The 21,742-nt window shown below is 43.1% G+C and overlaps 1 protein-coding gene across 3 annotated transcripts in view; it reads left to right on the top strand.

Moving 5' to 3' along the window:
• The first annotated feature begins 360 nt into the window (after positions 1–360).
• Positions 361–21,742, top strand: part of LOC121875442 (soluble guanylate cyclase 89Db-like) — a 92,468-nt gene continuing 71,086 nt past the window's right edge. For all 3 annotated transcript variants that reach the window (XM_042379999.1, XM_042380000.1, XM_042379998.1), the window contains exon 1: positions 361–475. The gene's annotated coding sequence lies outside the window, so the exon portion shown is untranslated. The remainder of the gene's footprint in view (positions 476–21,742) is intronic.

The following is a 21,742-nucleotide window of genomic DNA, read 5'->3' as shown; positions in this document are numbered from 1 at the left end:
ACACACTTGCATATATAGCCACTTAGTAAGAAGAGAGTGTTTTGTTTACTGGGATTATTATTATTATTATTATTATTATTATTATTATTATTATTATTATTATTATTATTTTATTATTATTATTATTATTATTATTATTATTATTATTATTATTATTATTATTATTATTATTATTATTATTATTATTATTATTATTATTATTATTATTATTATTATTATTATTATTATTATTATTATTATTGGTTTTCCTGATAGCAAACATTTTAGTGTCTCGGTACAAGTCTCTCTCTCTCTCTCTCTCTCTCTCTCTCTCTCTGCATGGGTGGGTGGGTGGGTGGGTGGGTGCGAGAGGCGGTGGGGAGGTAGAGAGCAGCCTCAGTGTCCTAACATCCTGCAGTGAGAGCGGATGTGGTCCTTCTGCTCTCTCTCCCTCGTTCTCTCACTCCCTCCCTCCCGCACAGATCGTCGACTTCACGTAAGTACACACTTATTTAATATTTTATTTAGGGATTCCATTGTTGAAACAGGTGTAAGAGTCAAGTACAGATGTTAATTACAGGTGTAACAACAAAGTACAGGTGTAAAGCACAGGTGTAGGGGTAAAATACAGATGTTTAGATACAGATTACAGATACAGTGTATTTCATGTGATCACTGTACCATCGTAAAGAGCATTGTTAAGTGTACATATAAGTGAAAAGTAGATAAATATTGATGTAAAGTATTAATTCTTGTCTCTTAGGTTGAAAATACAGGTACAGTAACTTGGCTGTAGTGAGGATAACATTAATCACATTATTTGAGTTGATGTGAATGAAGAAACTGTAACCGGATATAAGGTATAAGTTTAGTTACATGATACAGGAACATTAATTTGTATATAGTTATTGGCCCTATAACCTCAGGTGTTATAGTGCGAGTATTGTAATGCCCTAACCTGACCTGACCTGATCTGACCTGACCTGACCTGACCTGACCTGACCTAATCTAACCTAACCAATATCCTGGACGTGGCGCCATAATTTAGATAAGAGTTAAAATATCTACGACAGCTAATTACCAACCAAGGTAGTTAAGTGGCCGCCCTAACTAACATTAACTACTATATCACACGTTTTAAAAGCTCCAATTTCTTAGCCTTAGTTATAATGGTATTTGTTGCTTAACTCAATGGACCTTTTTTTTTAATTACTGTGGAAGAAATGGACCTTTTTTAATAACTGGAAGAAATGGAACTTTTTTAATAACTGTGGAAGAAATGGAACTTTTTTTAATAACTGTGGAAGAAATGGACCTTTTTTTAATTACTGTGGAAGAAATGGAACTTTTTTAATAACTGTGGACGAAATGGACCTTTTTTTAATTACTGTTGACGAAATGGACCTTTTTTTAATTACTGTGGAAGAATTGGAACTTTTTTTAATTACTGTGGAAGAAATTGACCTTTTTTTAATTACTGTTGACGAAATGGACCTTTATTATTTCTTTCTTTTTCTATTTAATTTTGGTGGAACTTTATAAAATGTTTTTTATTTTATTTAGTCTAATGGAACTTTTTTAGAATATAAATATAATATATAATCATTACAATGGTACCTTGATGATTTTATTTTATTTGTTACAGTGGTACTTGCTGTACTGTCCTTGTTATAGTGGTACCTGCTGTATTGTCCTTGTTACAGTGGTACCTGCTGTATTGTCCTTGTTACAGAGGTACCTGCTATATTGTCCTTGTTACAGTGGTACCTGCTATATTGTACTTGTTACAGTGGTAACTTATGTATTGTCCTTGTTACAGTGGTACCTTCTGTATTGTCCTTGTTACAGTGGTACCTTCTGTATTGTTCTTGTTACAGTGGTACCTTCTGTATTGTCCTTGTTATAGTGGTACCTTCTGTATTGTCCTTGTTACAGCGGTACCTTCTGTATCGTTCTTGTTACAGTGGTACCTTCTGTATCGTTCTTGTTACAGCGGTACCTTCTGTATCGTTCTTGTTACAGTGGTACCTTCTGTATTGTTCTTGTTACAGTGGTACCTTCTGTATCGTTCTTGTTACAGTGGTACCTTCTGTATTGTTCTTGTTACAGCGGTACCTTCTGTATCGTTCTTGTTACAGTGGTACCTTCTGTATTGTTCTTGTTACAGCGGTACCTTCTGTATTGTTCTTGTTACAGTGGTACCTTCTGTATTGTTCTTGTTACAGTGGTACCTTCTGTATTGTTCTTGTTACAGCGGTACCTTCTGTATTGTTCTTGTTACAGTGGTACCTTCTGTATCGTTCTTGTTACAGTGGTACCTTCTGTATTGTTCTTGTTACAGCGGTACCTTCTGTATTGTTCTTGTTACAGTGGTACCTTCTGTATCGTTCTTGTTACAGTGGTACCTTCTGTATTGTTCTTGTTACAGCGGTACCTTCTGTATTGTTCTTGTTACAGTGGTACCTGCTGTATTGTTCTTGTTACAGTGGTACCATCTGTATCGTTCTTGTTACAGCGGTACTTTCTGTATCGTTCTTGTTACAGTGGTACCTTCTGTATTGTTCTTGTTACAGTGGTACCTTCTGTATTGTTCTTGTTACAGTGGTACCTTCTGTATTGTTCTTGTTACAGTGGTACCTTCTGTATTGTTCTTATTGCAGTGGTACCTTCTGTGTGTGCCCATTACAGTGGTGCCTTCTGTATCGTTCTTGTTACAGTGGTACCTTCTGTATTGTTCTTGTTACAGTGGTACCTTCTGTATTGTTCTTGTTACAGCGGTACCTTCTGTATTGTTCTTGTTACAGTGGTACCTTCTGTATCGTTCTTGTTACAGCGGTACCTTCTGTATTGTTCTTGTTACAGTGGTACCTTCTGTATTGTTCTTGTTACAGTGGTACCTTCTGTATTGTCCTTGTTACAGCGGTACCTTCTGTATCGTTCTTGTTACAGTGGTACCTTCTGTATCGTTCTTGTTACAGTGGTACCTGCTGTATTGTTGTTGTTACAGTGGTACCTTCTGTATTGTCCTTGTTACAGTGGTACCTTCTGTATTGTTCTTGTTACAGCGGTACCTTCTGTATTGTTCTTGTTACAGTGGTACCATCTGTATTGTTCTTGTTACAGTGGTACCTTCTGTATTGTTCTTGTTACAGCGGTACCTTCTGTATCGTTCTTGTTACAGTGGTACCTTCTGTATCGTTCTTGTTACAGTGGTACCTGCTGTATTGTTCTTATTACAGTGGTACCTTCTGTATTGTCCTTGTTACATTGGTACCTTCTGTATTGTTCTTGTTGTAGTACCTTCTGTATCGTTCTTGTTACAGTACCTGCTGTATTACGAGTGGTACCTTCTGTATTGTCCTTGTTACAGTGGTACCTTCTGTATTGTTCTTGTTACAGCAGTGTACCTTCTGTATTGTTCTTGTTACCAGTGGTACCCATCTGTATTATTCTTATTACGAAGTGGTACCTTCTGTATTATTCTTATTACAGTGGTACCTTCTGTATTATTCTTTATTACAGTAGTACCTTCTGTATTGTCCTTGTTACAGGTAGTACCTTCTGTATTATTCTTATTACAGCAGTACCTTCTGCTCATCGTTCTTGTTACAGTGGTACCTTCTGTATTGTTCTTGTTACAGTGGTACCATCTGTATTGTTCTTGTTACAGTGGTGCCTTCTGTATTTATTTCTTATTACAGTGGTACCTTCTGTATTGTTCTTGTTACAGTGGTACCTTCTAATGTCCTTGTTACAGTGGGTTGCCTTCTCTTATTGTTCTTGTTACAGCAGTACCTTAACAACTATCGTTCTTACAGTGGTACCCTGCTGCATTGTCCTTCTTACAGTGGTACCTTCTGTATTGTCCTTGTTACAGTGGTACCTGCTGTATTGTTCTTGTTACAGTGGTACCTTCTGTATTGTCCTTATTACAGTGGTACTTGCTGTACTGTTCTTGTTACAGTGGTACCTGCTGTATTGTTCTTGTTACAGTGTTACCTTCTGTATTGTTCTTGTTACAGTGGTACCTTCTGTATTGTTCTTGTTACAGTGGTTCCTGCTGTATTGTCCTTATTACAGTGGTACCTGCTGTATTGTTCTTGTTACAGTGGTACCCTGCTGCATTGTCCTTCTTACAGTGGTACCTTCTGTATTGTCCTTGTTACAGTGGTACCTGCTGTATTGTTCTTGTTACAGTGGTACCTTCTGTATTGTTCTTGTTACAGTGTTACCTTCTGTATTGTTCTTGTTACAGTGGTACCTGCTGTATTGTTCTTGTTACAGTGTTACCTTCTGTATTGTTCTTGTTACAGTGGTACCTTCTGTATTGTTCTTGTTACAGTGGTTCCTGCTGTATTGTCCTTGTTACAGTGGTACCTTCTGTATTGTTCTTGTTACAGTGTTACCTTCTGTATTGTTCTTGTTACAGTGGTACCTTCTGTATTGTTCTTGTTACAGTGGTTCCTGCTGTATTGTTCTTGTTACAGTGATTCCTGCTGTATTGTTCTTGTTACAGTGGTACCTTCTGTATTGTTCTTGTTACAGTGATTCCTGCTGTATTGTTCTTGTTACAGTGGTACCTGCTGTATTGTTCTTGTTACAGTGATTCCTGCTGTATTGTTCTTGTTACAGTGGTACATTCTGTATTGTCCTTGTTACAGTGGTACATTCTGTATTGTCCTTGTTACAGTGGTACATTCTGTATTGTCCTTGTTACAGTGGTACATTCTGTATTGTCCTTGTTACAGTGGTACCTGCAGTATTGTTCTTGTTACAGTGGTACCTGCTGTATTGTTCTTGTTACAGTGGTAACTTCTGTATTGTTCTTGTTACAGTGGTACCTGCTGCATTGTCCTTGTTACAGTGGTACCCTGCTGCATTGTCCTTCTTACAGTGGTACCTTCTGTATTGTCCTTGTTATAGTGTACCTTCTGTATTGTCCTTATTACAGTGGTACCTTCTGTATTAATCCTTGTTACAGTGAGTACCTGCTGTATTATCCCCGTGGTACCTTCTGTTACATGTGTCCTTGTTACTGCTGTATTGTCCTTGTTACAGTGGTACCTGCTGTATTGTCCTTGTTACAGTGGTACCTTCTGTATTGTCCTTGTTACAGTGGTACCTTCTGTATTGTCCTTGTTACAGTGGTACCTTCTGTATTGTCCTTGTTACAGTGGTACCTTCTGTATTGTCCTTGTTACAGTGGTACCTTCTGTATTGTCCTTGTTACAGTGGTACCTTCTGTATTGTTCTTGTTACAGTGGTACCTTCTGTATTGTCCTTGTTACAGTGGTACCTTCTGTATTGTCCTTGTTACAGTGGTACCTTCTGTATTGTCCTTGTTACAGTGGTACTTGTTACAGTGTACCTTCTGTATTGTCCTTGTTACAGTGGTACCTGCAGTATTGTTCTTGTTACAGTGGTACCTTCTGTATTGTCCTTGTTACAGTGGTACCTTCTGTATTGTCCTTGTTACAGTGGTACCTGCTGTATTGTCCTTGTTACAGTGGTACCTGCTGTATTGTCCTTGTTACAGTGGTACCTTCTGTATTGTCCTTGTTACAGTGGTACCTGCTGTATTGTCCTTGTTATAGTAGTACCTTCTGTATTGTCCTTGTTACAGTGGTACCTGCTGTATTGTCCTTGTTACAGTGGTACCTGCTGTATTGTCCTTGTTACAGTGGTACCTTCTGTATTGTCCTTTTTACAGTGGTACCTGCTGTATTGTCCTTGTTACAGTGGTACCTTCTGTATTGTCCTTGTTACAGTGGTACCTTCTGTATTGTCCTTGTTACAGTGGTACCTGCAGTATTGTTCTTGTTACAGTGGTACCTTCTGTATTGTCCTTGTTACAGTGGTACCTGCAGTATTGTTCTTGTTACAGTGGTACCTTCTGTACTTCTTGTTACAGTGGTACCTGCAGTATTGTTCTTGTTACAGTGGTACCTGCTGTATTTTTTGTTACAGTGGAACTTTCACAACACTTCGGTGACTATAAGTTATGTACCACTGTATAATGATGACTAATACAATGTTGAACTAGTGACTCATTGATGACTTACTGATGACTTATTGACTCACTACTGACTACTATGACTCACTGATGACTTATTGACTCACTACTGACTGCTATGACTCACTGATGACTTATTGACTCACTACTGACTACTATGACTCACTGATGACTTATTGACTCACTACTGACTGCTATGACTCACTGATGACTTATTGACTCACTACTGACTGCTATGACTCACTGATGACTTATTACTCACTACTGACTACTATGACTCACTGATAACGTATTGACTCACGACTATGACTCACTGATGACTTATTGACTCAATACTATGACTCACTGATGACTTATTGACTCACTACTGACTACTATGACTCACTGATAACCTATTGACTCACTACTATGACTCACTGATGACTGTCTCACGGCTTCACTTGGGGTAAAAATGAAACTGACGAAGATTTGTCGCACATAATTTTTTGTTTACATTATTTTTGGTTCACGTGAAGATTAAGCACCCTAGGTTAGATACCGTAACACTAACATAACCTGACCTAGCCTAACCTAACCTTACCTAACCTAACCTCACGCTTACCTAACCTCACGCTTACCTAACCTAACCTAACCTAACCTCACGCTTACCTAACCTAACCTAACCTAACCTAACCTCACGCTTACCTAACCTAACCTAACCTAACCTAACCTAACCTCACGCTTACCTAACCTAACCTTACGCTTACCTAACCTAACCTAACCTAACTCCTTCAGGTATTGTTAAAGGAAAATATATACAAATTTTTTGGGGGTTAACTTTCTCTCTCCTCGAAACCATAAACCATGAGGAAAGTTTTAAAACGAGTCATTTTGCAGGAGGCTAGACAAATGAGCCTCCAACACCCGGGATTCTTAAATGCTGCTAAGTTAATTTCTCTTGTACGTACCTTATCGGGTTCACTTAAGACCACGACGTAAAGTTCATTTCTCAAAACTTATTACGAAATTTTTTTACCCTGGATTAAGAATTGATAATGGACCAACAAAACTTAAGCTTTAACTTAGAGATGTTAAGTTCGATTCTCAAAGGTTATTACGATAAATTACCTCATTTCTGGATGTTTGCCAATGTTTACACAGTTTGGTGACTTTCAGTGTTAAATTAAGGGTTAGGTTAGGTTACGTTACGTTAGCCCTGCGAGTATTCCCACAGTCTTGATGGTATGGTATATGGCAGGCCCGTTGGGTTGGCTTACTTGACTTGATCTGAGAGTGGGAAGGCTGCTATTAAAGACAGGTAGAGTGGTAATTACCTGGCCATTTGTTTTACCGTATTACGGGTGTGTGTGTGTGGAATAATAATATTAATAATAATAATAATAATAATAATAATAATAATAATAATAATAATAATAATAATAATAATTAACGGTTTATTGAAAGAGCATAGCAGCCAGAAGGCTGAAAATATACAGTTACATAATTGGGGAATGAGTTTCGATTTACAAATAATATACAAGTAACATAAGTGATACAAATAAGATATAAAATAACTAGATGGGAAAAAGCTCAAACTTTAGGGCATTTCAACATAGTTACAGTGCAAGAAGTGGGATTTCCTGGGAGTGAATACACTGGTTTATTACAAGTTGTTGATAATTTTTACAATGGTTGGGACTGGGTTGTTCTTTTAACGATCAGTTCGTGCACGCATGGGCTGGATGCGGTTGTGGATGTCGAACAGCAATTCTCGGGCGAGGGATCTCAGGTGGTAGTAGGAGCCGGTGTCGAGGATGGTGCAGAAGCTTCTTACCAAATTTGCAGATGAGGTCGTGGTGATGGTCAGTGAGAGTCGAAAGGGTCAGTGTGTTGAGCGCTTCTTGATATGTGGAGTAGGAAGGGGAGAGAATAATCTTGCATGCCCTCTTTTGCACTTATTCTAGGTGTTTACGTTGTGTGGCATTTAGGGAGGAAGACCAGGTAGGGGAGGCATAGGTGAGCTTAGGAAGTGTGAATGTTGAGTAAACACTGAGGAGCTCGGTTGCAGGAACTCCGAGGGACTTGAGTCGGCGGAGGAGGTGGAGACGGAAACTGGAGGATTTGACAACTTCACTGACGTGTGGGTTCCAATTTAGTTTGTTGTCTATGGTGACGCCGAGGAGCTTAGTGGAATCTACAACCTGGAGTGTGTTGGGACCTAAAGTGATGGAAGGGGGTGGGACAACGTCGGAGGAGAGGTTGATGTGCATAACAATGGTCTTAGTATGGTTGATGGTGACATGGTTGTTGGTGGCCCAGTTTTGGAGACTGTTCAATAAATCCTGAAGGGCGGTATAGTCGGGAGCAGACTTGTTGACGCTGATCCCAATGGTGGAGTCGTCGACATATTTCCAGCGAGCAGGGGTTTCTCTTAGGGCATCATTGAAAAGCATAAGGAAGCAGAGTGGTCCCATCTTGGTGCCTTGGGGGACGCCACAGGTGAGTGACTGAAAGGTGGAGACAGCCCCTCGGAAGCGTACAGCTTGGCGTCGGTCACTGAGGAAGTCTGTAAGCCATGGTATAAGACTTCCCCGAAGCCCGAGGTCAATAGCTTTGTTGATGATTAAACTGTGGTCGACTAGGTCGAAGGCTTTAGTGAAATCAATGAAGGCGACAGCTACAGACGTTTTTCGTTTCTCGAGATGGCGGTATATGTAATCGAGAAAGCTGACAAGGCAGTGAGTGGTGGAGGAAGTTTTCATATTATCAAATTGCCGAGGGTCTACGACTCCTGCAATATCAGCATAAGACCAGTCAAACACAAAACTTTTACAGACTAGGCTGGGTATTGGGGTGATGGCTGTGTGTGTGTCTCGTTACCTTTATTGTGTTTTTCTGTATTTTTGGTTTTATTTTGACTTCTTTCGTTTTTATTTGTTTTGTTCTTATTGCTGTTGTTATTGTTGTTGTTATTGTTGTTATTATTGTTGTTGTTATTGTTGTTGTTATTTTTGTTGTTGTTATTATGATTATTGTTGTTGTTGTTGTTATTGTTGTTATTATTGTTGTTATTATTATTGTTGTTGTTATTGTTATTATTATTGTTATTATTATTATGATTAACATTTTTTATTTTTTTTGTTTTTTCATTGTTGTTGTTGCTATACTTCTCCTCCTACTCTTAATTCTTCCTCTTCTTCCTACTCCTCCTCCTCCTGCTCTTCTTCTCCTTCTTCTCCATCCTTCTCTTCTTCCTCCTCTTCTTCCTCTTTTCCTCCTTCTTCTCCTTCCTTCTCTTCTCCCTCCTCTTCCTCTTACTCCTCCTCTTCTTCCTCCTCTTCCTCCCCTTCTTCCTCCTCTTCTCCTGCTCCTCCTTCTCCTCCTTCTTCTCACCCTTCATCTCCTTCCTTCTCTTCTTCCTCCTCTTCCTCCCCTTCTTCCTTCTCTTCTCCTGCTCCTCCTTCTTCTCCTCCTTCTTCTCACCCTTCATCTTCTTCCTCCTCTTCCTCCCCTTCTTCCTTCTCTCTTCCTCCTCTCCTCCTCCGCGTCTCAGCACCGTACCGCTACCATACTAACATTATCAATAGATCCATTTTATTACGACATAGACACTTGCCTTATTTCGTCCCGAGTGCAGTGTAATGTTCGCTGAGTGGTGCTTGACGTCCTGGTCTTCTTGAGCGGGTCGTAAGGGTCGTGGTGGGGGTCGTTGTGCCGTGGTGGGGGTCGTGGTGGAGGTTTAGTGATGTGGTGGGATCGTATGGGTCGTGGTGGGGGTCGTAGTGTCGTAGTAAGTGTCGTGGTGTAGACGAAGTGGGGTTGTAGTGTCGTGGTGGGGTCGTAGTGTTATGGTGGGGGTCGTAGTGTCGTGGTAGTGTCGTAGTGGGGTCGTATGGATCGTGGTGGGGTCATAGTGTCGTGGTGGGATAGTATGGGTCGTGGTGGGGGTCGTAGTGTCGTGGTAGAGTCGTAGTGTCGTGGTGGAGGTCGTAGTGCCGTGGTGGGGCTCGTAGTGTCGTGGTGGGGGTCGTAGTGTCGTGGTGGAGTCGTAGTGGGTGTTGTGATGACCTTGGTGAGTGGGTCATGTTGTCAGAGGGTTCATGGTTATGTTAGGTAGGTTGTAGAGGTCGTGGTGATCTTTGATAGATTGTGGTAGTCGTTCTTTATGTCCTGAGGTCGTTCTTGACGTCCTGAGGTCGTTCATGATGTCATGAGATCGCTCTGAATGTCATGAGACTGTTCTGGCTGTCGTGGGTCATCCTAAGTTTCGTAGTGACCTGGGACAGCGGGTCGTACTGTCCTAGGGGTCGTGGCGATCTTGGCTACTCCATAGTGGTGGTATCATCTGGCCTCGGGTAGGTCGTAGATTCGTAGTATCACGTAAGGGTTGGCACTGGGTTCGTCACTTTAGTTTAGAGCATTCAAACTAGGTCGTTACAGCTTAATGAGGGTAAACGGCACCTGGCACCGTACTAATTAACAAGACACCTGTGTTGTCCCTTCATGTAGCTCAGGTGACAGGTGTTACGTCACTGATGGTGTTACGACACTGATGGTGTAACGTCACTGATGGTGTTACGTCACTGATGGTGTTACGTCACTGATGGTGTTACGTCACTAATGGTGGAACGTCACTGATGGTGTTACGTCACTGATGGTGTTACGTCACTGATGGTGTTACGTCACTGATGGTGTTACGTCACTGATGGTGTTACGTCACTGATGGTGTTACGTCACTGATGGTGTTACGTCACTGATGGTGTTACGTCACTGATGGTATTACCGGAACCCAGAAGCGAACCCGAGTTTTTGTTCAAACTAGAATTTTGGGTTAAGTTAAGTTATGGGTAGGTTAGATTACGTTACATTTAGGGTAAGTTATGTTAAAGTTAGGGATATAATAAGTTAGCTAAGCGGTAAGTTAGTTAGTATAGGGTAGGTTAAGTTAGATTTAGCTAAGTTAGATTAGATCATGTTAACTTTAACCGCCATCCGGGTGGTTAAAGGATTTAATGAAACTTGTGACGTTGAACTCGAACATTATAATTCGGTCAAACCTGTTGAGTACAATTCATTTTAGTATTTAAACTAAATCATACATGTAATTAGTCTAATCTTAACACTTACAATGAGTACTTAATTCGCCATATTTTATATTGTCATAATGATAAACGATGCAATGGACACAGTCTACCTGTGTACACAATAAGTACCAGTTAAACGTACGTGTTGAAAGTCTCAAGAGAAACCAGGTTAGGTGTTGCCTCTGTGGTCTGAATAGCTACAGTGCTGATATACCCTGCTGTCGCCTCCCCAACCCTCTCTCGATGGGTGAGGGCTGCTGAGTCAGGTGATTATACACAAACAAGCTCCCTTACTACCACCCAACACCTCACCTCCCCTAGGTCTCTCATCTCCACCATCTCAACACTCTACACACTGTACACGGTCAGGCACACCCAATAAACATGACATGACTTACAGCCTAACATAGTGTTTGTTTGTGTGTCATCCTACTCATTACTGCTTGCTGTAACATTAACGATACATCATATTATGTTTAGACAAATATCTTTTTACACACACACACACACACACACCTGTCTCGTATCTCGCTACAGTGGACAAATTGATCAGGTATTCCCCCATCTCCTGCATCTTCAAGGTCCCAGGGGCTCCTCGTCTCGTGGGCCACTCGCCTCTGCCCTCCCTTGTCACCATGGTTACTTTATCACTCCCTCCAGTGTTAGGGGTCATCCAGGAGGTCACACCAGGTCACCTTTCCTGTCCTGGGTCAATTAAGTGGTGAGACAGGTGAGATGGGTCACTGGATCAGTTTTAATGGAGGTTTTGGGAGTGGTAGGAATGATTGGGTCTTAAGACTAATGTAATGTAATAAAGAGTCGAGCCTAACCTAACCTAACTTAACCTAACCTAACCTTACCTTGAAATTACATAAGTGTGTTGTTGTTAACTGGACAGGTGTTAATGTGAGGTCAGAAACTACCTGTATATAAGTACTTGGAAAACATACATAGATACATACATGCATAGATACATACATACATATTATAGCAAGATATCTGTTGAATCAAAGTATAAAAAACTCTGTTGCATCAAAGTATATCACAGTCTTCGCTGCACAAGAAAATATTACAAAAACTTTGTTGCATAAATTCCCTTTACAACCTCAGCCTTTGGGACAGGTCTTATTGATGTAATTACCTGCCACTGTCCGGGACAAATTGCATTGATCAATACTACCGTGGTGTGTGGTTTGTGGTGGTTAGGGCTGATTTCTCTCTCTCTCTCTCTCTCTCTCTCTCTCTCTCTCTCTCTCTCTCTCTCTCTCTCTCTCTCTCTCTCTCTCTCTCTCTCTCTCCCCTTCCTTTTGATTTATTTCATGTCTAGTCACATATCTCTCGTCCCTTCTTTCTCTCGCTCTCTGTCTGTTTGTCTGTCTGCCTCTCTCCCTGAACACACACACACACACACACACACACACACACACACACACACACACACACACACACACACACACACACACACACACACACACACACTCTGGTTGCCCTCAAAGCAGAACTATACAGTGCTCTACCTTAGAGAACAGAGCTCGTGCAATACAGTGTTGTTGCATATTTAAATTCCCTTTGGCAATATCAGTTTCAATAGCATCTCTCTCCCTCTTTGCAACACACGATATGAACCAACACAGGGTACGTTATTTGCTGTCAACGGGAGCGGTGCCATCAAAATTCTGTAACTTTTGTCAACAAGTAACTCCCGATTTGCAACAGGATGATATTGCACTGTGATGTCATTACTGTGAGCTTTGTGTATTGTAATTCAACTTTTTTATGCAATTACGAGATGCTTTTACAATGGGCAGTGAACTATAATGCTGGCTGGTTAACTCCGAGTGTTGGTTAGGTTAGGTTAGGTTGGGTGGCACTTGTACATGTGAATATAGTCATCTACATACACACACACAGGCACAGTTATATACAGACACTCACAGGTACACATAGCTTTCACACACACAAAGTTTCCTCTAAAGCACCACATCAAGGTCAACCTCTGCACTATGTCGAGGAGGACAGTGGACTTGTGATCGATTAGTTCCCGTTGATCCTAGTTCATTAAGGGAAGCGTGGGCGGGTGGGTGGGAGTGTGGGCGTGCATATGGGTGGGAGTTACTGAGAAGGCGTGGGGACGTGTGTGTTGGCGTATACTGTATATAGACGCTGAGTAGTTGGGGACAGCTGTGTGGGCGTGTGTATGGGCGGCCGTGGTCAAGGATGCTGTGTGGGCGTGTGTATGGGCGGCCGTGGTCAAGGATGCTGTGTGGGCGTGTGTATGGGCGGCCGTGGTCAAGGATGCTGTGTGGGCGTGTCTATGGGCGGCCGTGATCAGGAAGGGCGTTTGGAGAGTGGGGTAATCAATATTGCACTATTTTCGGGCGATTAATAAGTGTGGTTACCAAGGTAACAAGGTATGCAAGACGGGCCAGGGTGTGGATGGTCGGTTCAGGTGTGTGGATGGTCGGTTCAGGTGTGTGGATGGTCGGTTCAGGTGTGTGGATGATCGGTTCAGGTGTGTGGATAGTCGTTCAGGTGTGTGGATGATCGGTTCAGGTGTGTGGATGGTCGGTTCAGGTGTGTGGATGGTCGGTTCAGGTGTGTGGATGGTCGGCTTGGTGTGTGGATGATCGGTTGGGTGTGTGGATGGTCACCTCAGGTGTGTGGATGGTCGGCTTAGGTGTGTGGATGATCGGTTCAGGTGTGTGGATGGTCGGTTCCGGGTGTGTGGATGGTCGGCTTAGGTGTGTGGATGATCGGTTCAGGTGTGTGGATGGTCACTTCAGGTGTGTGGATGGTCGGCTTAGGTGTGTGGATGATCGGTTCAGGTGTGTGGATGGTCGGCTCAGGTGTGTGGATGGTCGGCTCAGGTGTGTGTGGATGGTCGGTTCAGGTGTGTGGATGGTCGGCTCAGGTGTGATGGTCGGTTCGCGTGTGGATGGTCGCTCGGGTGTGTGGATGGTCGGCTCAGGTGTGTGGATGGTCGGCTCAGGTGTGTGGATGGTCGGCTCAGGTGTGTGGATGGTCGGCTCAGGTGTGTGGATGTTCGGTTCAGGTGTGTGGATGGTCGGTTCAGGTATATAGATGATATGGGCATAATGTAAGCACGAGACTTAAGTGGTTCCTATGATGAATATTTCCTGGTGTTGGAGATGAGAGAATAAATCTGACTGGTGGAGTTAATAATAATAATAATAATAATAATAATAATAATAATAATAATAATTACTACTACTACTACTACTACTACTACTACTACAACTTTTTTTTTAAATCGTGGCCTCCAGCTTCCCCCAATAGCCACACCTTCGCCACCATTTTATTACCTTAATATTTAATATCCTAATACATAAGTCGCTATCCTATCTGTGTTGAATTAGTTGAGCCGCAGATCTATGCGGCATTCAGTGACAGTAGCCTCATAGTCAATATCTGCAGCAGTTGTCGGAGTAGGGGCAGAAGCTCTCGTTCCCCTGAGGCAGAGCAAAGCCGATCGAAGGAGAGAGAAAGACAGTCGACATCTCATCCAGGCTGTAACATAACTTCTGGGCTGCTGCTTCTGTTCGGAGATCAACTCCCTGAGTCTGGCGTAGAAACATCTTGCACAGCCCCATCCCACCAGAGGTTGTGAACACTAGAGGAGTGAAGCTGTCTTGATCAACGTTTTGAATTCTCTCCCCATATGTCCTTCTCTTGTCGTTCTCGTTCCTCCTGTGTGCAGCATCGAGAGCTAGGTTACGGTGACTTGCGGCCATGGGATAAAAAATCCTGATGTCGAAGAAAGCTCGCTGTCCCCGCGTCCAGAATCCTCGAGCACTGACGTCAACACGGGCTTCGTTAGATGTGTTTGAAGTCCTATGTTGTAAGACCTCACCATCCAATGGAAGGAGGGTCGGTTCTACCATGACATCCCGGCACATTTCCTTCAACATATTTGCTGTGAGGTCCCTTACTTCGTCATGCCTCATGCATATGAAACCCCGTTTCTTGCACACCATGGCGTGATCGACGTCATAGGAGGAGCCACACACGCATTGGGAGGGCAAACCTTCTACTGGCCAACCATACCTTAGAGCAATGACATCTGTTAATTCTTGTTTATTGAGACTGAAACCATTTGCCCTTATCGGTAACGTAGTTAACCAGTTCGAGGCGCCCACCTCCTGCGCTATAGCTACTTTTTTTCCAAAATTTCTGGTACCTGCAGCAACAGTTGCTGCAGCTTATCATTTTGGCAGTGCTGTCGATCTGTCGTAATGGACCTACGAATCTTGTTTACTTCACTGGTATCCACTTCCCCTGTTGCATTCTGGGCTATTATGTGGTCCTTGAGGGCTGCCGTGAGCTTAAGTGAATTTTGATGTTTGGTGGCTGCAATTTCCTCTGGATTGGTTAGTCCCATCCCTCCCAGTCTTGATGGAAGTGCAAGAAATGCTCTTTCTGCTGGGGTTAAGTGAGGGTGTTTCACTAATTTGAGAATGAAATTGACAGTGATAGCTTCTTCCAGAGGGTGGAGGAGGGGTCCGATATTAGGGATGGTACGCATCAGGTAGTTCCAACGATGCTTGACTCCATGTGTGAATGCAGCAAAAGCCGCATGTGGCTCTGTGTTAGCAATCTCAGACAGAGCTTGGATTTCACTAACCCACTCATTCAACTTTCCCGCTACGTACTCGGTCTTGAAGTCCATAGTGCCAATTACTGCGCCTAGATGTCTTTGGCCGCCCTTAGTTATTTTGACCTCACTTCCGCCAAACACCTCCATTGCCCGTTCATAATGTTCTGGCTTCACGATGAGGAAGGACTTGCTGGCATTTGGGTGGTACCCTATTTGTGGACCTCGCGATGTCACCAAGTCCCACCACTTTTTGATGCCCTCCACTTTTCCTGCTCCTGTAAGGTCATCAGCATATGCCACTTGTTTGACCCCAGTTGTTTCAAATTTTATTTCTTGTTGGAGCACTGATAGGCCAATTGCATACATTGCCATTGCAACTGGGTCCCCCTGTGTTGTTCCCTCGGTTGATTGTAAGATGGCATCACCTCTTAGAGCCTTGTTGTTTACCATATAGAGGTCTGATGGATTCCTATGCGAGTTTTCAACATACATTGCAAAGCTTGGACACTTGATTATGATGTTGTGCAGTGCAGCCTTGCGGTTAAGTATGTTGAATGCGTTTGAAGCATCCATGAGGAGAACGGCCTCACAATCACGCTGCTCAAATATCAATCTCATGGCGTGAATGGCCGCCTCCCCGCCATCCTGGTGGTCAGCACACACTTTTAGGTTCCCTGCTGCTGCCCTGACACCATCCTTTACCACCTCCATTATGCATTTTCCGATGATCCGCCTCAGCACTTCCCCCACCCCTATAGGCCTACATCCTGGTTTCTTTTCCAGAGGAATAAGGCGGCAGGCCGTCAGGGCCTGGAGGTGATGGCAGCAAGAGGATGTCAGCTTTCTTGCAAGGACGGCAGAGGCAGTGCAGAGATCGCTTGCTGCAGGGCCAAACTTGTTTGTGCTGAGGATGACTCTCCAACCGTTTGCATCCAGACCTGAAGGGCCGGCTGCTCCTCGAGTCTTCAGTGCCTTTTTCCACACCATCTCTCCTGTTATTTTCTCGAACAGGACAGCATTTGGTGGGATATAGTCACCCTCGAACCTGATGCCTTCTTCATCACTTGCAGGGGGATGTTTCTCTTTCAGTAGTTTTAATGTCTCTCTGTTTATTGGCATAACCCCACCGGAGGATTCCTCTGTGAGAGATCTTACTGCCAGAGACACTTTTCCCACACGCATTTTGTTTCCAAATTTTCTTGCCACGTCATCGGTGTTTTGCTTTCCATCACCCGTAATTTTTAGTCTCTCCTGCAGTGTTCTTGCTTCACATAGGAGATCATCAAGGGCCCCAGTCTACCACATTGCCAATCTTCTCTTCATTGCTGCCACATTTTCTTTGTGCTTAGTCTTTGTGTGTGTCCTCTGATAAAATAGATGTGGTATTATTGCCAGAATTTGAAGAGCTAAAGGGGCGAGGAAGCGGTCCTGAGTGTAATCAGTCATGAGGCGAGTCATCTCCCGAATCATTTCTTTGGTGGCCGCACACTTGGGTGGTTCAAATAGGTTAGCGGGCGACCACTTGACAATTTCTGAGTAGGTTTCTTTGACCTATATGTCTGCATTTTCCATTGACATGCCATTCCACTGAGGTGGCTGTCTCTCATTCTCCTCGTGGACGTCTGCTACTAAGGGAGCAGCATTTATTAGTACTACATTTTCGGGTTGAGTAGACTCACTGCTATCATTTAGGATATCATCGGGCGGTTGGGTCCCGGCGATATCCACTGTGGCCTCCTGTGTCGGCTCCCTGCGACGTGGGTTCCGACAATGGTCTCCCTTTCTGCAATCCACACATGGTCGGTTGTTTCTCGCACATTCACAATTTGTGCAGTTTTGGTTTTGGCTAGCACAGACGCAGCAATGTCTGTTACCAGGCATAGTGACCAGCACCTTGGGCGACAGATACTTCCGCCTCCGACCTTTGCTTTGGTCCCATACAGACGAAGAAACTAGTTCTTATAAGTAAAGTGCGAAGAGGTGGCGGGCTGGCCTGCGGTGTCCGGGTAGTAGGGGCATACGTGCGCGCACACGGTTGTGTCGGGAACCCCCGTGGGCGACAGCCCACACATCAGAATGAGCCACTGGGAGCAAGAATTGTCACACCTAACACTTGCTTATGTATCCTTGGCAGAGATAACCACTATTTCTATGGTGTCACTGATGTAGTATTAGTTATATATATATACTCACTTGGTCAGCCGACACTACATGAAGTGGCCGTTACTTGAGGTGGGGGGGGGGGGCGGGAGGGGCGACCGAAGGCGCAAGGCACTTGGCCCCATAGGGGCGAGAGTCGCGATGCCACCCCTGCTCAAGTAGGCCTATCGACACATTGGCACTGACACTTGGCAACTGCAGTCGCTGTCCATTCAAATACTCACAGGCTTACTGAAGATCGCCGGTGAACATTTGCGTTTAATGCCGAAGGGATGGGAAGAGCCGTCAGTGACGATGCTCAAGGTGACATCCAACATTCATCGACACACTGTGAAATTCTCGCTCCCACAAACTGAGTATATCCCCACCAATAACACTTTAGATCAGGGAAGGCACTCCAACACACCCACCCACTACGAATACTACTACTACTACTATCACTACTACTACTACTACTATCTGTTGTGTTCGTGATATTTCCTGTGTAAAGATAGAGCTCAAATTTGCCACCCTCTCAATCCCACACACTCTCAATGGCCTTTTTCCCCCATAATTAAAAACAATATTTTTTTACCATGCACACCCACAGATTTTAAAATATCTGAAATTTGCTATGGTTATTTTTTTCTTGTATGAAGTTAATTTTAGCTAAAGCCGGGCATAAACGCTGTAGCTGCATACATTCAGGTTAACTTTACTTCATCAAAAACAAACTCTGGAACTATCGGTTATCGTCAGCGGGTATTATGTATAAGACGGGGACCTGATAATGAGGACGTGATAGATGAGCCTACAGGAGGAACACTCAAGGCACCACTGACACACCTGTACACTGTGACACACCTGTACACTGTGACACACCTGTACAATGTGACACACCTGTACACTGTAACACACCTGTACACTGTGACACACCTATACACTATGACACACCTGTACACTGTGGCACACCTGTACACTGAGACACACCTATACACTGTAGCACACCTGTACACTATGACATACCTGTACACTGTGACACACCTGTACACTGTGGCACACCTGTACACTATGACACACCTGTACACTGTGACACACCTATACACTGTAACACACCTGTACACTATGACACACCTGTACACTGTGACACACCTGTACAATGTGACATACACTGTGACACACCTGTACACGGTGACACACCTGTGCACTGTGACATACCTGTACAATGACACACCTGTACACTATAACAAACCTGTACACTGTGACACACCTGTACAATGTAACATGCCTGTACACTGTGACATACCTGTACAATGTGACACCTGTACACTGTGACACACCTGTACACTGTGGCACACCTGTACAATGTGACACACCTGTACACCAGACACACCAGCACACTGTGACACACCAGCACACTGACACACCTGTACACTATGATATACCTGTAAACTGACACACCTGTTCACTGTGACACACCTGTATACTGTAACACCTGTACACTGTGACACACTGTACACTGTGACACACCTGTACACTGTGGCACACCTGTACACTATGACACACCTGTACACTGTGACACACACACTGTACCTGTACACTGTGACACACCTATACACTGTAACACCTGTACACTGTGACACACCTGTACACTGTGACACACCTGTACACTATGACACAAATGTACACTATGACACAACTGTATACTGTGACACACCTGTACTCTATGACACACCTGTACATCATGACACACCTGTGCACTATGACACACCTGTACACTATGACACACCTGTACATTATGACACACCTGTACACTATGACACACCTGTACATTATGACACCTGTGCACTATGACACCAATGCACTATAACAAACCTGTACATTATGACTCACCTGTACAATATGACACATCTGTACACTGTGGCACACCTGTACACTGTGACACACCTGTACACTATGACACACCTGTACACTATGACACACCTGTATACTATGACACACCTGTACACTGTGACACACATGTACACTATGACACACCTGAACACTATGACACACCTGTACACTATGACATGCTTGTACACTGTGGCACACCTGTATACTGTGACACACCTATACACTGTAACACACCTGTACACTGTGACACACCTGTACACTATGAGACACCTGACACTGTGACACACCTATACACTATGACACACCTGTACACTTTGACACACCTATACACTGTGACACTCCTGTACACTATAACACACCTGTACACTGTGACACACCTGTACACAATGACACACCTGTACACTATAACAAACCTGTACACTGTGACACACCTGTACAATGTAACATACCTGTACACTGTGGCACACCTGTACAATGTGACACACCTGTAAACTGACACACCTGTACACTGTGACACACCTGTACACTGTAACACACCTGTATACTATGACATACCTGTACATTGTGACACACCTGTACAATGTGTCACACAAGTACAATTTGTCACACCTATGCACTGTGACACACTTGTACACTGTGACACACGTGTGCAGTATGACACACCTGTACACTGTGACACACCTGTACACTGTGACACACCTGTATAATGTGACCCACCTATACACTCTAACACACCTGTACACTGTGACACACCTGTACACTGTAACATACCTGTACATGTGACACACCTGTACAATGTGTCACACTATACCATTGTAACACACCTGTACACTGTAGCACACCTGTACACTGTGACACACCTGTACACTGTGACACACCAGTACAATGTGACCCACCTATACATTGTAACACACCTGTACACTGTGATACACCTGTACACTGTGGCACACATGTACAGTGTAACACACCTGTACACTGTGATACACATGTACACTGTGACACACCTGTACACTGTGACACACCTGTACACTATGACACACCTGTGTTCTGTGACACACCAGTACACTGTGTTACACATGTATACTATGACACACCTGTACACTGTGACACACTTGTACACTGTGACACACCTTTACACTGTGGCACACCTGTACACTGTGACCCACCTGTGCACTGTAACACACCTGTACACTGTGACACACATGTACACTATGACACACCTTTACTCTGTGACACACATGTACACTGTGACACACCTGTACACTGTGTTATGACCGTGTCGTATTTTTCTATTTTTTTTATATAACATCCTTCCATGTTGTTCCATATTATTCCTGTAATGATGTGTTATATTTACTATTATATAATCTAGTCACCTTAACCCTGTGCTGTTAAGGTTTTAACTGTTATTATTTGTTCAAACCCATCTTATTTCTTGATTTAGTATTGTAACAAGCATTCTTTGTTTCTCTAACGACCATCTGCATCGTTAAACGACCCATGTTTCACCGGCTGGTCGCATTGGCGGGAGCCGACCCTATATATAGTAGTCACCAGTAGACGGAGGGGATTCCAGTCCTCTTGTCATTCAGTTCACGTTCTTTTGAGTGACACCCGTCACCTGTTACTTATACTTCATTTTATTCCTGTGTTGTTCCTGTCGCCACCAATATGGTATATCTATGTGAGTACCTATTTATGTCTCTTATGTGTCCATCAGTGTTTGTTTAGTTACATTTAAGTAATTCACTGTTGTTTCACGATAGTAAAATTTTAGTGATAGTTATTTATATGTTTATGCAGTGTTAACGTAATCCTGTTTCGATGTTTAGTATCATTTGTGTCTTAAAGGTTTCGATAGTGAATCAATTTGTTGTGACAGCCTACGAGGCTCTTTATTGTGTTAATATTTAATTTAATTAAATTCTTAAAGGTTTACTTTATTTATTTTTATTCCCTTTTGATTTACTTTTCTTTTTGTTTGCTTGCGCCTAGAACCTGGATATTAAAGTAAATTAAGAGACAGCGTAACAACTGTGA

The sequence above is a fragment of the Homarus americanus genome, unplaced genomic scaffold (genome assembly GCF_018991925.1).
Source record: "Homarus americanus isolate GMGI-L3 unplaced genomic scaffold, GMGI_Hamer_2.0 scaffold13802, whole genome shotgun sequence".
Lineage (NCBI taxonomy): Eukaryota > Metazoa > Arthropoda > Malacostraca > Decapoda > Nephropidae > Homarus > Homarus americanus.
This window is presented reverse-complemented; position numbering and strand designations above follow the sequence as displayed.